The following is a 20,559-nucleotide window of genomic DNA, read 5'->3' as shown; positions in this document are numbered from 1 at the left end:
AGACCTTACAAAGAGTTACACAAAGAGACTGAGAGGATTATAGAATCGATGAAGAAGGGACGAATACAATTTTATGGACATCTCCCACGTATGAATCAAGAAAGGCTGACTCGGAAACTTGTTACACATTTCGAAGGGGAAAAATTGTTCCCAGGTATTTTATGGAGATACGTGCTGATATGGAGAGAAAAGGCATCAGTCATGAAGACATCCAAAACAGGAACCATTTTCGACAATTAGTTTCAGAATTTAGAGGCTTCCGGGAAGAAGGAGGAAAGAAATCTTCAAAAGTGATATTTTTCAGAAGAAAGAAGGAAGCAGATAAGCTAACGAATGAAGCCAAATTGGCAAAAGATCAAAGCCATGTGAGGGAAAAGGTGGTCTAGGATACCGTAGTTGCTAGTCCGTGGTCCATAGTGGCCAAAATCGAATATAATAATAATAATAATAATAATAATAATAATAATAATAATAATAATAATAATAATAATAATAATATGTAACATCCATTCGTTGTGGGAAGCTGCGAAGTAATTTGCTGAGAGCGTTTTTCAGCCGAAAAGTGGACTCATACAAAGTCACGTCACTTCGAAATTTGGACATATATTTGGTGCTTTGCGATAGACGAAACTTATCCGTCAAGTTACGAATTGTTCAATAATGCGCATCCCTCACGCCGGGGACGAAACTTTGATTCGTCTTTGAACTTGATGTAATGACCCCTTAACATAAATATGGTGCGTGTATAAAAATATTCACCACCGTTAGATAAAGTAATATTAAATATAGATTTCGTAGTTATAGACCGGGGGGATTCGATAGAATGGATATTTAGGCCTACTTTTAGCATAGTGGCGCTATGGTCCGTATCACGCTTAACAAGTTGTTACTTGCTTCGCGCATGTGCATGAATGGACTTCGTTTATTGTAACCTTCGAATTTGCTGTCGATTTCACTGGATATGTGTTATGAGTAGCGGTGTAACATTTCTGGCTCCAATTAGAGAGTGGTTTCTGGTTTGGATATGTACACATTTCGCTCCTTGGATATCTGACTAGCAAAAGTCATGAAAATCTTATTCATGGTTAATGAATTTGAACGTATTTTAATTACCGACGATAGTAACTACTTCCACAAAATTTTCTAGAATCGCAAGGTAGAATCACATATTTCGTGATACTTCAGTACAGTAGAATATAGTATGTACAAAATATGGCTAGTTACATATCAGGCAGGAGATTTTTGTAATACGGAGAGCACTTGCCAAACAAATTCAGTTTAACATTTCATACACTGAAGCACTTAAATTGATCTGTATAATTCAAGGATGTGGAAAGCGCCCTTCGTCTTGACAACAGGAACGCGGCGATCGAATGTCGACTGGATCTGAAAGGTTGAATTTTCCAGTTCAGCCTGGAATTAAAACTCATAACTGGGTATTCCTAACACCATCAACACATTATCCACGTATTATTGGCAGTAGTACCCTGCCAGGCCCCATTTGCTGTCAGGTGTGTATTGTCGCTATTAATCGATCAAAACTGTAAGTTCATGGCTACGTCGAATGATTTATCACTCAACTGTGATTATACAATTACGAGATTTACTGCTCCCATCACCAAATAAACATGAGATATTAATTGCTTGAATTAAGGCATTGATTACAACCGCACTGATGTGAACGTTTAAACATGAGGGATTCGTGAGTGATATCTCTGTGAAGAGATAAAAGCGAGTATCAGCCAATTGATTTTAATGTCTAGACTTCCATACAATCATCTCCTGAAACTGCATAGTTAATTTAATTTGGACTAGGTGGTTCTCGGAATGAGTTTGAAAGAAGTGGTAAATTTAAATCGTTCAGATCTGAACAGAACTTCTTAATCCTGCAAAACTATTGAAGACCTCATCTGAATAAGAGTGTAACCAACAAATCAATAATTTTTCTAGAGAGAGGAAAATTATTTTTGGGGTTTATTTAATGATATACACTACTTGAACAAATTGCATATCCAAGTGTACAAATGAGTTCAACTATTCAAAACAATATTTTATTCTTATAACTTAAGGTTTAAAAATAATGTATCAATTGGAAGTGCTACAATAGAAAACAATCAGCAAGTATGTCTTTTGTTTGTATATAACAAAATAGATCCTGTACATGCACTTGGAACACAATAATAACAACACTAACAAAAAAGTTAAGAAAATATTTCAAAATATAGATATGATTTCATCCATGGCCTTTATTTAATTGATCTATTAGACCTGGTTATGAATAGAGCCCTGCACGGATATCCGGGAACTTAGCATCTTGGCGGATGTAAACTGTATGGCAGTGCGGATAATTTTGCTGATAATTTCTAAATAATTAAGTTTATTAATTTGCACTCAGGTATACTCTTATTTTTGCTTGTGGTTAGGCGACCCTTGACAGTGGTATGGAAGAATGGTGATGTACAAAGAACTTTGAGTCCATAAAGCTGTAATTCTGACCTAAGCCTAACAGCCTCCTGCCCGCAATTAGTGGAAGGAAGGAACAAAAGTCAATACGTCGGTAGTTGTCGCAAGAGAAAATCCCTCCTAAACCTGTGAGTGTGAGCGGTCTGGTGCCAGGTGTCAGGCCTGTTGCATTATGTTAACAGATATACCCATTTCAATACGTAGGTGTAACTTATTGTAGTTAAATATTTACAATATCCGCGGATAATCATTCACGGATGCGGATAATATTTTTATATCCGCGCAGAGCTATAGTTATGAACCAACTCAAGCACTGTCCATCATCTTGACTGACGTTCCATCCTTATACCACAGAGGACAAAGTTCTGCTGGCTGTAAACCAGGTTTAAGTTTAAATGCAAGACATTATATGACACCGCAGCATAGAGGCGTGATGATACACCGTATTTCCACTGAAAACACATTTTTCAAAACTTTATTGGTTACATCCTTATTTCGATAGGTCGTCAACTGTTGGTATATTCGTAGTCTGTCTTATAATCCTTTAAGGCTCTATGAACCGCTAGTTGCTCATGTACTCTTGAGAGCTGAAACAGTTTCCGTTTCATTACTTCTTATTTTCAACATGTATTCGTCAACGGATTTTAATAAAGAACGATATTAACTACAAATTGAAAAGTATAGGGGCTAAGACTGAACCCTGAGGTAAGCCGTTTTTCAAGGGCAATACAATACAACATGTGCAAAATATGGCTAGCCACATGTGGAGCACAAATTTTTTGAAGTTCAGTTGATCGTATTATCATACTGTATTTTCAAAGTCATTGGATAAATTTTCCTTTAAATATAAACGTACTACTTAACAAGAATAAAAACATAAAAAATAATCACAACAGTTGTTTAATAGGAAGCTGGAGGAATAATGGAATCGATGAGAAAGAGACGAGGCCAGTTCTGACGCGACATCTCACTCCGCACAGAAATCTGGAGTTGTGAAAATCAGCCTGTTTACCACAGGTTATTTACGGCAAACTGTAAGTGATACATTCGATATTCTAATATCACTAGGTAACTCAAGTTCTTAGTGAACCGTCACGAGGTGATACACCCATTCCCAGCGGGTACCCTCTGCTTTCAGCGCTCGCTTACCCGCACTCAGTACTATTCGGAGCGCCACGCCGTCTAGAGTGAACGCGTCGATGAATTTAAAAGATTCTAGTCCCCTTCAAAAGCTACAACATTCCGGTTGGGACCTGTCAACTCACCAGTATGTACGACATTTTGAACTTAATCTACACCGCCCAGCAAGCAGCTCAAGAAGTAAATTTCCGATGGATTAATTTTTGCTATTTGTTTCACGTCGCAACGACACAGATATGTCTTATGGCGACGATGGGATAGGAAAGGCCTAGAAACTGGAAGGAAGCAGCCGTGGCCTTAATTAAGGTACAGCCCCGGCATTTGCCTGGTGTGAAAATGGGAAACCACGGAAAACCATGTTCAGGGCTGCCGACAGTGGGGCTCGAACCTACTATCTCCCGATTACTGGATACTGGCGGCACTTAAGCGACTGCAGCTATCGAGCTCGGTCCGAAGGATTAAAGGCCACGCTGGTATAACGACGAACGCGATAGTAGGTCAGCTGGGGAAAGAAGCCTCAACATGTGAACACCTCTTCGACAAACAGTTACCATATTCTGATTTCCTGCCGACAATCAAGTAACAAGCCTACAAGAAATGGTTTGAGTACTGGAGAACGTCACAGCTTGCAAGTGGAAAGCATTATGCTATAATTCAGCCCACCATCCCAACGCAAGTCTGGTTCAAGAATTTGAAATTAATATGGAGACACCTTTCATCTCTAATAAGAATGCGCCTGGGTCATGAATGCTGTACGATTCATCTCCACAGGATCACGATATCGGACACCTCTCACTGCTCAGAAGATCCTGGAGAAATACTCAACTTGAACCACATCCTACCGTCATGTAAAAAGTACTCTCAGCAGCAGAATCATCTGCACTCTTCTCTGGTGAAGTTAAATACCCCATTGTCAACCCACAACTGTCGTAACTAGTCCTCGGTATCCTGCATACGGCACTGAGGAGGTGTTCACGTTCGAGCTGGTCCCACACATGTTCTATCGGTGACAGCTCTGGAGATCTTGCTGGCACGGGAGTATCACAACGAAGAATGGCTGGAGTGAAATATCATGACTGACTTTGAGGGAAAGAAAGTTGTTTCCAGATGGCTCACCGAAATTTCCAAGGATGAGGAGAGGATGGGCGTCAAACAGAAATATGTTCAGTATCGAAGCTATTTCAGGAAAATTGTATGAAATTTCAGGGGTTCCCAAGAGGAAGTTGCAGGGCTGAGTGGCCTGGACGGTTAAGGCGCTGGCCTTCTGAGCCCAGCTTGGAAAGTTCGACCCTGGCTCAGTCCGGTGGTATTTGAAGATGCTCAAAAACGTAAGTTTCATGTCGGTGGATTTACTGGCACGTAAAAGAACTCCTGCGGCACTAAATTCCGGCACTTTATTTCAGTGTCAATAAAACCCCATGTCATGCCAATCATATGTGTCAATTATTACCTCTATACCTAGAATATTCCATGAAGTATTGCCTCGTCAAACGTTAACGGACTTATGGGTCACAAGTATAATCTAGGTATATGAGTAACTTTCTTGACGGCAAACTTCTGGGAAAGAAAGTATGAGACGGACACATAAAAAATATGTTTGGTAATATGTAACTTATAAATCATGAAGATAAGGAGAGAAGAATAGCTAAAATAGAGACTTTTCCTTTACATACACACACACTGAGAGAAAGAGAGAGAGAGGTGGAGAGGGTGAGAGAGAGAGGGCTGGGAGGGGGAGGGGGAGCAAGTGTGCCTTAGCAATAAACATCAGTTGTGAGAACTACTTCAACTTCGAAGATGTGGTGAAATCTCTCTATTAAATATAAATGTAAATAATAATGACTAATGGAATTTGGGAGCCATAAATATACAAATAAATAATTCTTAAACTTTGCCGGCTGTTGAAACTCATCTTCAGGGTCGTTGCCTTGTGACAAGGAGATCTGAATCACTTGATACCTAAAAAATTAATATTGGAAAAGGAGTCCATCTAGTAATTTCCCCCACCCATAGAAATTAAACAGAATATATATTAATCTCATACAATATACTTAGTCAATTAAACCTGTATTTACCTAGAAATCCGAGTAGAGCTCGTCGTGATACACCCTTGAACATATATAACAAAATAAAGAGAATATTGATATAAATAATAAATGTCTTAATTTATGAAATAACTCTCTCTCAATAACTGGTACTCAGTTTATTCCGCAACGCAAAATATTCACACGCAGTCATGACTCATTTTTCAAGAATGGACTCCACTTTGCTGATGGCGTTGGTATAGTTTGAAAAGGCCCAACACGTTACCTTACGTAGACTCTCCGTAGAATTATATATGGCTAACATTCATAACCATAGAATGTTGTTACACTCCAGCATCTTTCTCCCTGGTTCCTTCAACAGCAGATCTCGAACTCCCAACATGGCATGGGACATCTTCCCACAACTCGTACAAAACACCTCTCCGATTACCACCAGTATCACATCTGCACACTGCAAGCTGCAACTTCCAACTCTCGACGCGTGCTTGCACCACACTAGCCCAAGCCAACACAACAGCATCTTAAAATAGCCCAGTTCCTGGAATTTTCCACCTCAGCTCCGTCAACACGTAAACCCCCGCTCGGAGACTCGTCACGTACACAACCGGGAGATAAACTGAGTGATCGAAACACACTAGTCCCAAATAAAATATAGAGAGTATCCATAATAACGAGAGTTCCAAAAGGAGTTACTAAGCCGCGACGGCTAAATACACACATAAATGAAATATACACATGAATAAATAATAATAATAATAATAATAATAATAATAATAATAATAATAATAATAATAATAATAATAATGACAATAATATCTGACCGGGGTTTGTCAGGTTACAGTGGTAAGAAATTCTTGCACGAGCGAATGGTAACGGATACTGCAATGTGTTCTTCTTATGTCACTTTACATAAACAACTTCTTCTCATTTTGTTCTCTTCTTGGAAGAACAACGAATGTATCTCCCTCAAGATTACCGAATGAGAAAATATCGAAAGCTACCTCTCTTCTCATACCAAAGGGGTATATTTATTGCAAATTAGCTGTCGTTCTCTTTATGTTCGCGAGAAGGGGATCATTTAAGTAAATGAAGTGCTTGGTATAGAACAATGTGTGCTGTAGAGAAAGCAGAATCGCCGACTGTCCTACTTGACTTCAGCGATACACCTTACTCAGCTCGAAGTCAGGGCACAAGTTGCGCCACCCGCATGTTGTCCTCTAAGCGATTTTCGATGATAATATGTGAGAGAATCAGATGTTTGCTGACTGTCGTGGCAAGTAGAAGGGGTGCTTGTGATGAAATCAGACTGAAGAAGTAAAATCCGCGTTCACAGCCCTGGTAACATAATATGACGACAAAAGTAACATTATGTATTTTATAAAACGTAAGAACTCTTTGCATACAAGCACATATACTCAGTTTTTCAGGGGAGGGTGGTGGTGGAGGTGATTATTGTTTTAAGAGGGAGTACAACTGGGCAACCATCCTCTATTAACATTAATCAGAGCGAAAATAAGGAAGGAATCCGACACTTCGAAAAATGAAGATATCGGCCAAAGAAAAACAACATCCCCGAAGGACGTGAAAATAAAAAACTCTCTAGGCCTCCCGAAGTTAATACCGTCGGGAGATAGTGAGTGTTGGCAGACCTGAAGATGGTTTTTCCGTGTTTTCCCATTCTTGCACCAATCAAATGCTGGGGTTGTACCGTAATTAAGGCCACAATCGTTTGATTTTTTTCTGATAGTGGCTTTACGTCGCACCGACACAGATAGGTCTTATGGCGACGATGGGGTAGGAAAGGCCTAGGAGTTGGAAGGAAGCGGCCGTGACTTTAAGTAAGATACAGGTAATTAAGGTACCAGGTAATTAAGGTACATTTTCCTGGTGTGAAAATGGGAAACCACGGAAAACCATCTTCAGGGCTGCCAACAGTGGGATTCGGACTCACTATCTCCTGGATGCAAGCTCGCAGCCACGCGCCCCTAACCGCACGGCCAACTCGCCCGGTACAATAATTTCCTTCCTAGTCCTAGCCCTGTGCTATCTCCTCGTCACCATGACCTCACTTGAGTCGGCAAAACAAATTTTTGATTGGATTGGATTGGATTTTTATTGGATTGGATTGGATTGGATTGGATTGGACTGGATTGGATTGGATTGGATTGGATTGGATTGGATTGGATTGGATTTTGATTTAGTTCGGTTTAATTGGATCTATCCTCGAAAAATACTACTGCAAAGTAGTTTAATACGCGGCAGGGGCGTGTAGCTGTAACTTTGTATTCGGAAGATGGTGGATCGGAGCCCAACTATCGGTAGCCCTGAATAGGATTTTCGGCGGTTTCGAATTCTTTACTGTTGAGGCAGTACCGGAAGTTTCCGACTCTTTGATTGAATGGTCAGCGTACCGGTCTTCGTTTCAAAGGGTCCCGGGTTTTATTCCTGGCCGGGCCGAGCATTTTAACTGCGTATTATCCTCTAGTTCGAGAATGGGAATGGGTGTTTGTGTTCACCTTAATAAACTTCTCTTCTTATACACACACCATACTACTAACCACCACTCATGCAATAATGAATGCATCGCTCCACGTAGGATTGCCATCAGGAAGGATATACGACCATAAAACTGGTCTAAATCCATATCAAGTGTCAACCGCAATAAATTGGGGAAAAAGAAGAAGAAGAAGAAGAAGAAGAAGAAGAAGAAGAAGAAGAAGAAGAAGAAGAAGAAGAAGAAGAAGCTGTACCGTATTTGAGGCTACGGCCGCTACCATCCCACTGGTAACCGTTACCTATTCCACTGTGGCCGAAATCCTGTTTACGTTGGTGAGTTGTCAAACTTTTCTATGCAAAGTTCCACTGAGGTGGAGGCTATCATTTGGAAGTTAAAATAACGGATCAGAACTATAAAATTAGTATAGTCAATCTCTGATTATGCGAGAGTCTGAATGTTGACTGTACCAGGATTTTGACCACACGAACTTGCCGTGCGATGGTACGTCAACTAATGCTGAGAACAGATATAGTTTGACCTTTCTTTGATGTGGAGAGGAAAACATCAAAGAAATTGTGATGGAACTTGACTCACTTTAAAGTTATTTCAGGAAAACATAAAATACGCTCCCTCTTTCTCACTAAAATGTTTTAGGAATGCTTCAGTTTCTAAAGTTTGATCAAGTAAGTAAATAGCCTTCAGCGTAACGAACAGCAACGAAGGCATTTTGTCCTCGTCGAAGGTACTATGTCTGAAACATTCTCAAAACTACTGAAATGTGTGTACTCTTTCGGAAACAAAAAGTGACCAGCCAGGGAAAGTACACTGCCCACTTTGCCGTATAGTCACCAAAAATAAAAATGGAGCCTCTTTTGACAATTCCTTCAAGCTTCAAAGATATGATCCCCAAGGAATTGTATGGCGAATCTGTACTAGATTCAACTTGTGCAGTCTTACTTCCAAAGACGTAGGCTTGTAGTTTTACGTATCTGTTGACATGGTGTTAATTACATATCAGATGTAAGGCTTTTCAGGCGTTTGCTCTATTAACCAGCGTTTCGTCTTAGGTCTGACACTAAACTCGTCAGAGTAGGATGTGTCAGACCCTACCCACTGACGCTGGGTGTATGTAGGCGAGCTTATCAGAAGCCTATATAAGAGGCACAGTCTGATAACTGCATACGGGAGATAAGTCTCCACAATGGAATTATTGCCCGCCTAGCAATTCCGCCTGAAAAGCCTTACATCTGATATGTTTTTGACATGCTCTATTGGTGAAAAATATCTGATTCCCTCCATGGGAATTTAGAATTTTCCATGGTGTTAATTGCCACACGGTTCCAAACTTTTAAAAGGATTCTGTCCCAAAAGGACGAGATTTTCACTTCAAAAGTCCTATATGTATTGTTCGGAATTCATACAGTGGTTCCCTTAGCGAGAAGTCTGTGCCTTTCAACAGTCTTGGTTCGACTATACATATATTTTCTTTTTACTAGTGGCTTTATGTCACACCGACACAAATAGGTCTTATGGCCACGATGGGATAGCAAAGAGCTAGGAGTTGGAAGGAAGCGACCATGGCCTTAATTAAGGTACAGCTCCAGCATTTGCCTGGTGTGAAAATGCGAAACCACGGAAAACCACCTTCAGGGCTGCCGACAGTGGGATTCGAACGCAGTACCTCCCGAAGGCAAGCTCACAGCTGCGCACCCCTAACCACAAGGCTAACTCGCCCGGTCGACTATACATATAACAATTCTGTATGTCACGTTTAGACAACCAGTCAGCATACTTGGTATCAAATTGGATTTATATCATTGTACGGATTATAAAGTTAGTATAACAAATTTATTGAAAAAATCTCTTGCATTACAATGTTCTTGAGTTCTTAATGCAGTGCTAGAAATTAGCTACTATTGTTTTACTTTTGTGCATTAAGTTGCTAGAAATGGCCTCCATCATGACGTGGTGATTATTGTTTGAAAGGGAAGGACAACTTGATAACCACCCCTATCAGAGGGTGTAAAGAGGTACATACCTACTCATTTCACCCAGTTCATCCGTGGGTCGGATCGCTAGCCAAAAAGTCAAGAGATTTTGAGGGAACTTCGGGGGCCCTGGATCTCTCTAAGTCTGCTACAGAAATAAGTGCAGGATTAATAACTGTGAACTAAAGCGTTCCGAACTACATAGTCTGCACATAGATTGCATTTGACTTTTAATGTTCAAAATAATGGATAGGAGAATTACTCTCTGACTGGTTTCAGATGTTTTTATATTTGCTAGAAATTTCAGTTAATAATAATAATAATAATAATAATAATAATAATAATAATATCCGTGTGGCTATTTCTAGCTGGGTGCAGCCCTTGTAAGGCAGACCCTCCGATGAGGGTGGGCGGCATCTGCCATGTGTAGGTAACTGCGTGTTTTTGTGCTAGATGTTTCAGGGATGTTGGGGACAGCTCAAACACCCATCCCCCGAGCCATTGGAATTAACCAATGAAGGTTAAAATCCCCGACCCGACCGGGAATCGAACCCGGGACCTCTGAACCGAAGGCCAGTACGCTGACCATTCAGCCAAAGAGTCGGGCATAATAATAATAATAATAATAATAATAATAATAATAATAATAATAATAATAATAATAATAATAAATACTACTTCGTCTATAGTGTGCAAGCATTTCGATCTGACAACATTTGACTTCCATTTGACAGGCAAGAGACTCTTTGGAAACACTTTGGCAAATGAAATGGATCTCGATGGAGAGCTATCAATATTAATGGGGCTTGTGGGAGAAAGAAAGCAGAAATGGCTTTGAAAGCAAAGAAGATTCATCTGATATTCGGGTAAGGTGAGATAACGAGGAAGAGAAAGGATTTTATATAGTGCTCTTAACAGGTGTTTTAAAAAGGGAAGGGCAGAGTGTGGGGTAGGATTGTTCATCACGAATACTATTGCACGCAACATAGTTTCTGTTAGGCAGGTCTACGAGTGAATGATGTGGTCATATTAGTCAGTTGGAGAAATTAGGATGATAATTGCTTCATTCTATTCACCATATGAGAGTGCAGATGAGGAGGAAGTTAACAAATTTTATGAAGTTTTGAGCGACATCGTAATCAGGATCAAGAACAAGGACAGGATAGTACTAATGGTACATTTCAATGCGAGAGTTGGAAATAGAACTGAAGAATATAACAAGGTGACGCGTAAATGTGGAGAATATGTGAAAGCTAATAGGAATAGGAACGATTTATTGGACTTCTGTGTCCGACTCGTTGGCTGAATGGTCAGCGTACTGGCCTTCGGTTCAGAGGGTCCCGGGTTCGATTCCCGGCCGGGTAGGGGATTTTAACCTTAATTGGTTAATTCCAGTGGCCCGGGGGCTGGGCGTTTGTGCTGTCCCCAACATCCCTGCAACTCACACACCACACATAACACTATCCTCCACCACAATAACACGCAGTTACCTACAAATGGCAGATGCCGCCCACCCTCATCGGAGGGTCTGCCTTACAAGGGCTGCTCTCGGCTAGAAATAGCCACACGAAATTATTAAATTATTATTGGACTTCTGTGATAGTATACGATTAACAGTTACGAACATTTCGTAATTTAACACTATTATAACCGACTTTGGATTCAGCATGTCTGTAAGGAATGTGCGGATATTGCGGGAATATCGAAATGTAAGGGTATTCCGGGGATTTTTCTATGATACAGACTACTGCTATCTGATCTGCAGTGAACAAACTATCTCTTGGCCTAGGATAGAGAGAGTGAAATCTGTCTGCAAACAGACAGGGTAGAAAATCTCCAGCACAAAGAAATTATACAGATGTAGACTACATGGGTATGATTACTGAAAAGTTCCAAACAATCGACAGTAAGCAGGTTCATTATATAGAAAGTGAGTAGGTGGTATACAGGGATGCTGTAGTAGAAACAGAAAGATAATGAATCGAAACTGCTGTATGTAAAGATGGGAAGAAGCGAACATTTTGGTGAAATGATTAAGTGAAGACAATTTGTAAGGCTAATCAAAAAAGCCTCCAAAGGAGGACTGATGCAGAAAGAGAGTTCTACGTAGATGAAATAAACAGAGCGAAGCAAATAATCCTTGAATCCCAGAGGAAATCAAGGGAAAATTTTGGTAATAACCTGGAAGGGCTTGGTCAAACGGCAGGGAAACTTTCCTGGACAAGTGGAAATGAATAGTTTTTTGGGGTAAATCAGGTGAACTCATAGTAGGTACCAGGAAACCACTGAATAGATGGGACCCTTCGTGGGTGGGGGCAGTAGTGCACAATTACGGTATCCCCTCCTGTTGTAAACGTCAACTAAAAAGGAACCTCGGGGGATCCGAACTGGGGAGCGTGAGTGGCAGTGACGGGGCCTTAGCTGAGCCTGGCGTTGTTTCCTCGTATTTATGCCAGTCTCTTCCCATTAATCTTTCCTTTCCGACCTCTCTTGGTCAACTCTTGTTCTCTTCCGACCCCGACGGTATTAGGTTTACGAGAGCAAGGGGTCTTTCATTTTCACCCTTTTCATGGCCTTCCCTTTCTTTTGCCGATACCGTCATTCTTCAACGTGTCGAACCCCTTCCATTTTCCTTCTGATAAGTGTTAATAGAGGGTGGTTGCCCAGTTGTACTTCCTCTCAAAAGAGTAATCACCACCACCACTGGACAGATAGATGGAAGGAATATTTTGCTAATCTTCTCAGTGTAGCAGGACGTTGACCTGGGCGAGCAACCGAGCCCATGAGTAGGACAAATGATATCAGGGAAATCACGCCTGAGGAAGTGGAAGGGAATTGTCATAAAGTGGCAGTAACAGATTATTAGACATGAATTGATGAAATATATTTGAAAGGCAGGGATGAAATTGAATCATAGAGTAAGAGTATTAGAAAAGGTATTAATAAGGGCCCTTCTGATTGGTCGAAAGCGATATTGCACCTAATTGTAAGCAAGGAAACGGGAAGGGTTGCAACAATTATCGAGATAATTCATTTATTAGCATACCAGGCAAGGTATGTTGGATGAAAGGTTGGATGAAAACCAGTGTGGTGTTAGACCACAGAGGGACTGTCATAATCAGACTTTCAGTATGCGTCAGGTAATTGAAAAATGCTACGAGAGAAATAGACGGTTATATTTTTGTTTCGTAGATCTAGAGAAGGCAAATGGCAGAGTACCGAGGGAAAATATTTTGGCCTTACTGGGGGATAATGGCGTTAAGGGCAGGTTATTAAAATCAGTCTAAGGCATTTATATCGACAAATGGACTGCCTTGACAATGGATAGTAGAACTGATGATGATGATGATGATGATCATGATGATGATGATTGTTTAAAGGGGCCTAATATCTAGGTCATCGGTACGAAATGAGACGAAATTCAATGACTATTTAAAATTCATCACTGGCCAGAATTCAAAACGTGATGATGAAGAATGAATAAATGAATATGAATTTAAAACAATCAGTGGATCCGACCCTCAATGCCTCACCTTCCAGAAACTATGTGACTGACCAAGGGGCTGCTTCCAAAGCACAATCCTGAATCGATGATACTTGTTGTCTAAAGGGGTTCAAAATCCAGGTCAACGATCTCTGATAATGGTATTTATCTCTAGTAAAGTAGAACCATGATATTTCTCAATTTGCGCAACTAATCAAAAGTAGCCTAAACTCACAGTGTTCCAAACAGTATAGTACTACTCACAAGTATTGCACGTCGCACAGGTAACGCAGACCTATGGTGTTTCTCACATAATGGCGCCACCCATACGCAAAGCACACCCATGGTGCACCTCACATAGGTGTACTAATCACAGGGACTCGTTCTATTCCGTAGTGTTCCTCACGTAGTGGCCATAATTCGCAGGCAACACAGACCAACGATGTCGCTCATATATAGTGGTACCAATCACAGGTACTGGAAACCCACAGTGAACTGCTCTCTGCTGCTACTAATCACAAACCTATTGTGCAACTAACATAGTGGTACTACTCGCAAGTAAAGGCGACCCATGGCTCTTCCCACGTGATGGTACTAATCATATAGTTTCATAGTTCCAATTCAATCACCCCTTGGTCGCCCCTTTCAGTCGCCTCGTAAGACAGGCAGGGGATACCGTGGGTGTATTCTTCGTCTGCGTCTCCTACCAACAGGGGGTAATGGTAGAATTAGTTCTTGGTTCAGTGTCCTTACAGGGGTTAGACAAGGCTGTAATCTTTCACCTTTGTTGCTCATAGTTTTCACGGATCATCTTCTGGAAGCTGTAAAGTGGGGGAACGACTTGTCTTAATGCAGATTGTGTTGAAATCTTTAACTTGAAAACAGATCCAGGCATGAAATAGATACGAAAATTAAGCATTTCAAAGGCTTAAGTGATGTCACAAGGCAAAAAACCCAAGAGGATTGAATGCCAGCTCGGAAATACAATAGGTAGATCATTTCAAGTATTTAGGATGAGAAATTGAATCAAGGTGCATTAAAGCTAATGTAGTGAGCTCGCAGTTGCGATCAACGCTATTCTGTAAAAATGAAACTACTTTTCGGACGAAACCAATCTGTTTTCACACCGGCTTTGCTGTATGGGAGTGACAGCTGGGTGGACTCAAGATATGGTATTCATAAGTCAGAAGTATCGAACATGAAAGTAGCGAGAATGATTGCTGATACAAACAGATGGGAACAATGGCTCGAGGGTACTCGGAATGAGGGGTAAATATGAGGTAAGAATGAACTCTATGGATTAAATTATACGCATAAACCGGCTTCGGAGAAAGATATGTGGATAGGTTACCTAGGAGAATATTGGGCTCAATCACAGAGGGTAAGAGAAGTAGAAGGAGATCAAGACGACGATAGTTAGACTCAGAGGGGCCTCAGAGCTAGTTGTAAATACAGGATTCTGGAGGAGTTTAGGAAATTCAGAGAGGCTTACAGACTTAACGCTGAAAGGCATAACAATCTATAATGAAGATGTATCTATGTATACATGTATGTATAATGGCATTTAAGCTGCCTGCATGCCATTTTTTGCATTCAGTTTTACTCCTCCAGGTGGCAGAGAAACTGGAACTCTCTTGAGTGAACTATAGCTGAAATTTTATCCCATTTTTTCCGGGTAAACGACTGCATGGAGTTCCGAATTGACTTCATTCCGCCCTAGCCCTATTTCTGTATGATTTGAATTCGTGACATTGAAATCCAGAGGGCGACACTCTTCCATTGATCTTCAGAATGAACAACGTTATTGATGTCTAGTAGCACTACTGTAAATTTATTCCTTTTGTTAACAGTTTGCTCTACGTCGCACCGAAACAGATAGGTCTTACTGAGATGAAAAAATTGAAAAGTGCTAAGAGTGTGAAGGATGCTAACTTGACTTAAATTACGGCACAACCCCAGAATTTGCCTGGTCTGAAAAAGGGAAACCACGGAAAACCATCTTCAGGGCTACGGACAGTGGGATTCGAATCCACTATCTACCAATCCATGCTTTTGGCACGTAATATAGTGGTTAGAATTTGTACACTACCACCTCTCCTACCCTGCCATCGGGTGAGTTGGCCGAGCGGTTAGAGGCGCGCGACTGTGAGCTTGCATCCAGGAGATACTGGGTTCGAATCCCACTGTCGGCAGCCCTAAAGAGGGTTTTCAGTGGTTTCCCATATTCACACCAGGCAAATGCTGTGGCTGTACCTTAATTAAGGCCACGGCCGCTTCCTTCCAAATCCCATCACATCATCGCCATAAGACCTATCTGTGTCGGTGCGACGTAAAGCCAATAGCAAAAAAACCTACCCTGCCAGCCAACATTCTGATTTTTCTTTTTTTTTTACCAACGGGACTCGAGCCGGCTAACCACGGTGTCAGACCCTATAGGCTTGACGCCTTAACGACAATGACTACGAGGCACGCTAGAAGAAAAAGACGACGAGCATAATGCCGCCATATTGGCGTCATAGATATGTTGCAAATTTGTGCATACACCATCCTGCCTTATCACCTTATATTACATCCCTGTATTCTTCTTCGTTTTTTAAATTAAGCTGATAATCATCTATTTCAGTTTATCTCATCTAACTCTATTCTGAAAATGTTTACGACTAACACTTTGTGAATTGACAGTGAACTGCAGTGAGGTGGTAGTAATTACTTTCCTTCCGTAGTGCTATTTCTGACATTTTTGGAGGATTTAAAATATATAATTTAGTTTAGCATGCAAATTCATGCTTTGTGTGATGGTATTCAATATCTTGTGACCTGTATCATCTCCAATGCGGTTATGTTGTAATGCTGCATGCCTTATGACAAGGAATTTGCCGTGGGTGCTTCTTGTTCTGAAGGTGTCGCATACCCCTAGTACTGGTTCTAGGTTGCTTTACAAGACGCTAGTTTACTCATACCCCCGTGCCATTCTCTCTTAGAGGTTGACTAGCAATATGACTTAATTGTTTAGTTTAAATTCTATGTCATTCGTCTTTTATTAGTTATTCACTGAGACTTCGTCAGCGTATCAGTAATGCTTAATTAATAGTCGTACTTGAATTCATATAATCAATCGCTTTCCAAGTTCCTTTTTACCTGCATATCTTTGTATGGACATTCGATGTTTTCGTTTAATTACAAGCCGTTATGTACAGTAACTAACGTCTTGATTATTTTAAATGTTAAATTACGTAGAACATAACGGCGATTTAACGTAGACACTAAGGGAAGGAAACCCCTGACAGAAACAAAGGATGAATGGAGCACTGTAAGGCGTAGAGAAGCCAATCTTCCTAGGGGAGGAAACCCCTGACGGAAACAAAGGATGAATTGAGCACTGTAAGGCGTAGAGAAGCCAATCTTTCTAGGGGAGGAAACCCCTGACAGAAACAAAAGATGAATGGAGCACTGTAAGGCGTAGAGAAGCCAATCTTTCTAGGGGAGGAAACCCCTGACAGAAACAAAGGATGAATGGAGCACTGTAAGGCGTAGAGAAGCCAATCTTTCTAGGGGAGGAAACCCCTGACAGAAACAAAGGATGAATGGAGCACTGTAAGGCGTAGAGAAGCCAATCTTTCTAGGGGAGGAAACCCCTGACATAAACAAAGGATGAATGGAGCACTGTAAGGCGTAGAGAAGCCAATCTTTCTAGGGGAGGAAACCCCTGACATAAACAAAGGATGAATGGAGCACTGTAAGGCATAGAGAAGCCAATCTTTCTAGGGGAGGAAACCCCGGACAGAAACAAAGGATGAATGGAGCACTGTAAGGCGTAGAGAAGCCAATCTTTCTAGGGGAGGAAGCCCCGAATAACAAACACTCTCAGCCCAACAATCGTGCTTGTGCCTTAGACGATGACCGTTACTGTCCCCTGAAGAATTATCCTCATGGAGAAAAACAACATTTTTTCTACCCAAGTGAAGTACATTACACATCAGTTGTTATGTCCACCTTTTCAATATAATCTCCTTGTAACTGTGTGCACTTTTGCCATCGATGTGTCAGTCTCTCCAGACCTTCCTGCAACCATTCTTTCGGAGTGCTGCGTACCCATGACTTGACAGCTGTGTTCAGTTCTGTAAAATCCGCAAAACGGCGACGACGGAGAGGTTTCTTCATGTTCTCGAACAGGTGATAATCACTATTCGACATTTCTTTGGCGGTGGACTGCCCCTATGCTTTCATTGCATCGATTGTTGTTTCGTTTGTGGCTCATGGTAATGGAGCTATGTCTCATCACCAGTCAAAGCCTAACAATGAAGTCGGCTGGATCTTGATCATGTCATTGCAAAAGTTTTCTGCACACAACCACATGCCTCTACTTTTCGTCTGCAGACAAGAGTCTAGGCACCCACGTGGATGACACCTTCCCCAACTGTAAGTGGCCGTGCACGATCCGCTGCAGGGTGTTTCGGCTAATTCCCGTGCTTGCCTCCGTTTCCGTAAATGTGTTTCCTTGGATGGCCTGTTCGACCCGGGAAATGTTGGTTGGTGTTGACACTGTCACATTCCTTCCAGAACTGGTTCCCTTGTTCACCGATGTGCGCCCTGTTTTCCCAGCCTTCCACCCAGTTGTAAACCGTTTTCCGTGACGGAGCATGTTCTCCACAGACTGCCACTAAGCGCCGATAAATTTCTCCAGTGATCACGCCTTCTTTCCATTGGAACCACGTCGTATAGCGCTGCCGTTGACGGTAACTTTCCATGTTATCTGCTCCTACGCTGACAGTGTTGTTATGAAATGGCTATGACGAGTGCATTCGTTGGGCCCTGTGCGTGTGCTGCTACCAAACGGTGGAACAAGACACTAGTTACACGTCACCACCTTCTAAAGTGAAATGTGAATCATACCCGGGCGTAAAAAAAATTAAAGTGTAAAACAATATAGTACGCCCCTCATACTTTACAGATAGTGATTTCGAATATCGAAGGCAGGCTTATGTTCTAGTCTTCAAATAAAACACAAATATTTTAAGGCGCTTTTAGTGTTTGGATAGACCGCATATATCGCCGAAAGTACTTAACGTACGATTATGTTTTATGTCTCAATTAACAGATATAAGACGAGGCTACCTGCAGAAAAATAAATGAAAATCTGAAACTTAGTTTTCGTGCAATACGCTTTAAACTTAGGCAAAATGTGTGCTAAATATGTGACGTCACACACATACTCTGTTATAAGATAGCGCTGTGTTGACTCGCGCGCTCTTGTTGTTGTGAATTGTCATTTGTATAGAATGACAATTTAATAAGTCTACGAAACCCTCATACTCTGCGGCCGTTACAATAGTGACTGCCTACCACCAACTTTTCACTGAAAAAATGAAATGGCGTATGGCTTCTAGTGGCGGGATATAGCCAAGGACTTCGGCTCGCCAGGTGCAGGTCTTTTAATTTGACACCCGTAAACGACCTGCTGGAGCCGGAGAACTTTTTCACTGATGACAACGGTGACGTGGTGTATCATGTCCTCCCTAAAAAATCTAGATTTACTCGGGAGCCCTGCTTATCTATGGCCACTGCACAGCCTCTCATAATCCAGGAGATTGGTTGGAGAAGGCAAGAGGGCACCCACACCACAACCGACGAGCTGGGTGACCTTTAGAGCTTTGGGAAGCATCCTCGGGTCTATGGAGTCTTCTTCGAACCAAACAGCAACAATTCGATGCATTGTTTTGGTGTAAGTGCAGATCTCGTGTAGGGTGCTGAAGGTGAATAAATGGGTGGACATGATGTAACAGCAAATTCGTGTATTGTTCGCAAGTGAGGGACATTGGCTGACATATCAGGAATCACACTTCATCCCACATACCTGTACTATATTCTGCTGGAAAGAGAGATCCACTGTGTCATGTGCTTAGCGATGCGCACGTATCCTGCCATCGCATCGCGGTCTAACAACTGGTACCTCGTGTCATATGTCCAGGCGGTTATTTTCTACTTTTCGAGAGTGCGATGGCTGTGCTCTTTTCCCATTTGCAAGTTTTGTGCTTTGTGACGTTCCGTGCTCAGACGTAACCGAATAGGATGGTGGTTTCGATACTCCATAGCTAGGAGATAGTTCTGCAACTCGTTGTTGTCCACCAATGAATTCGTTAGTGAACTGGTGCATTGTGGCCCGGCTATCCGGCTTACCATACAAAACAGTGGACGGCGGCCCCTGATATCAACAAGTTGTACACCACAGTAGTTGGTCCTGGTGGCAATATTTATTTTTTCCAAATTAACCTACTCATGGTACACTCTTTTCACGGTGGATCATAGAAATCCCAGTCCCTGAGCGATTTCAAAGATAGAAAGGCCAATACGCCTAGCGCCGACAATCTGGCTGAAATTAAATACCCTGAAATATCGTGTCTTGTTCGTCCCGTTCTTAAGTGTTACTCATACGGCTTGTACGAGGTTCGATGACGTCACAGTCACTTGCCACGCCCACCACAACGCCATTTCGCCATACCGGCAACTATCTCTAATTTAATAAACACACTGTTGATACGAGGCCCATCCAAGAAGTAACCACGAGGTGGAGTTGGTGGTCTACCTGGAATAAGCTTCTGTAGAGGTAAAGGAGGAACACAGTCTGGTGCGTTTGCAGTTTTGTGGGTGCAGTTGTGTTAGAGCTGTGCGGAGGTAAATATGACCACTCTCACACAGTCACAGTCTCCCTCCGATTGTAAGGTACGCGAAGTCATCAGGTTTCTTCACGCTAAGAAGCTGTCGGTTGCAAAGATTCACAAAAGAAGTGGGTGTACCACCGATGTCAGCAGTGGCAGAGCGGGCTTCGGCTTGTCCGACGGCTCCGCTCTCGGCCCGACCAACCGAGCAGAGGAGGGGTGGCCGCGGCTCTGCAATCGGGAGATGGAGAGGGCTAGTCCCCACCGTCGGCTGTCCCTGAGAATG

Source organism: Anabrus simplex, chromosome 6 (assembly GCF_040414725.1).
Source record: "Anabrus simplex isolate iqAnaSimp1 chromosome 6, ASM4041472v1, whole genome shotgun sequence".
NCBI lineage: Eukaryota > Metazoa > Arthropoda > Insecta > Orthoptera > Tettigoniidae > Anabrus > Anabrus simplex.
Note: the sequence above shows the minus strand (reverse complement) of the source record.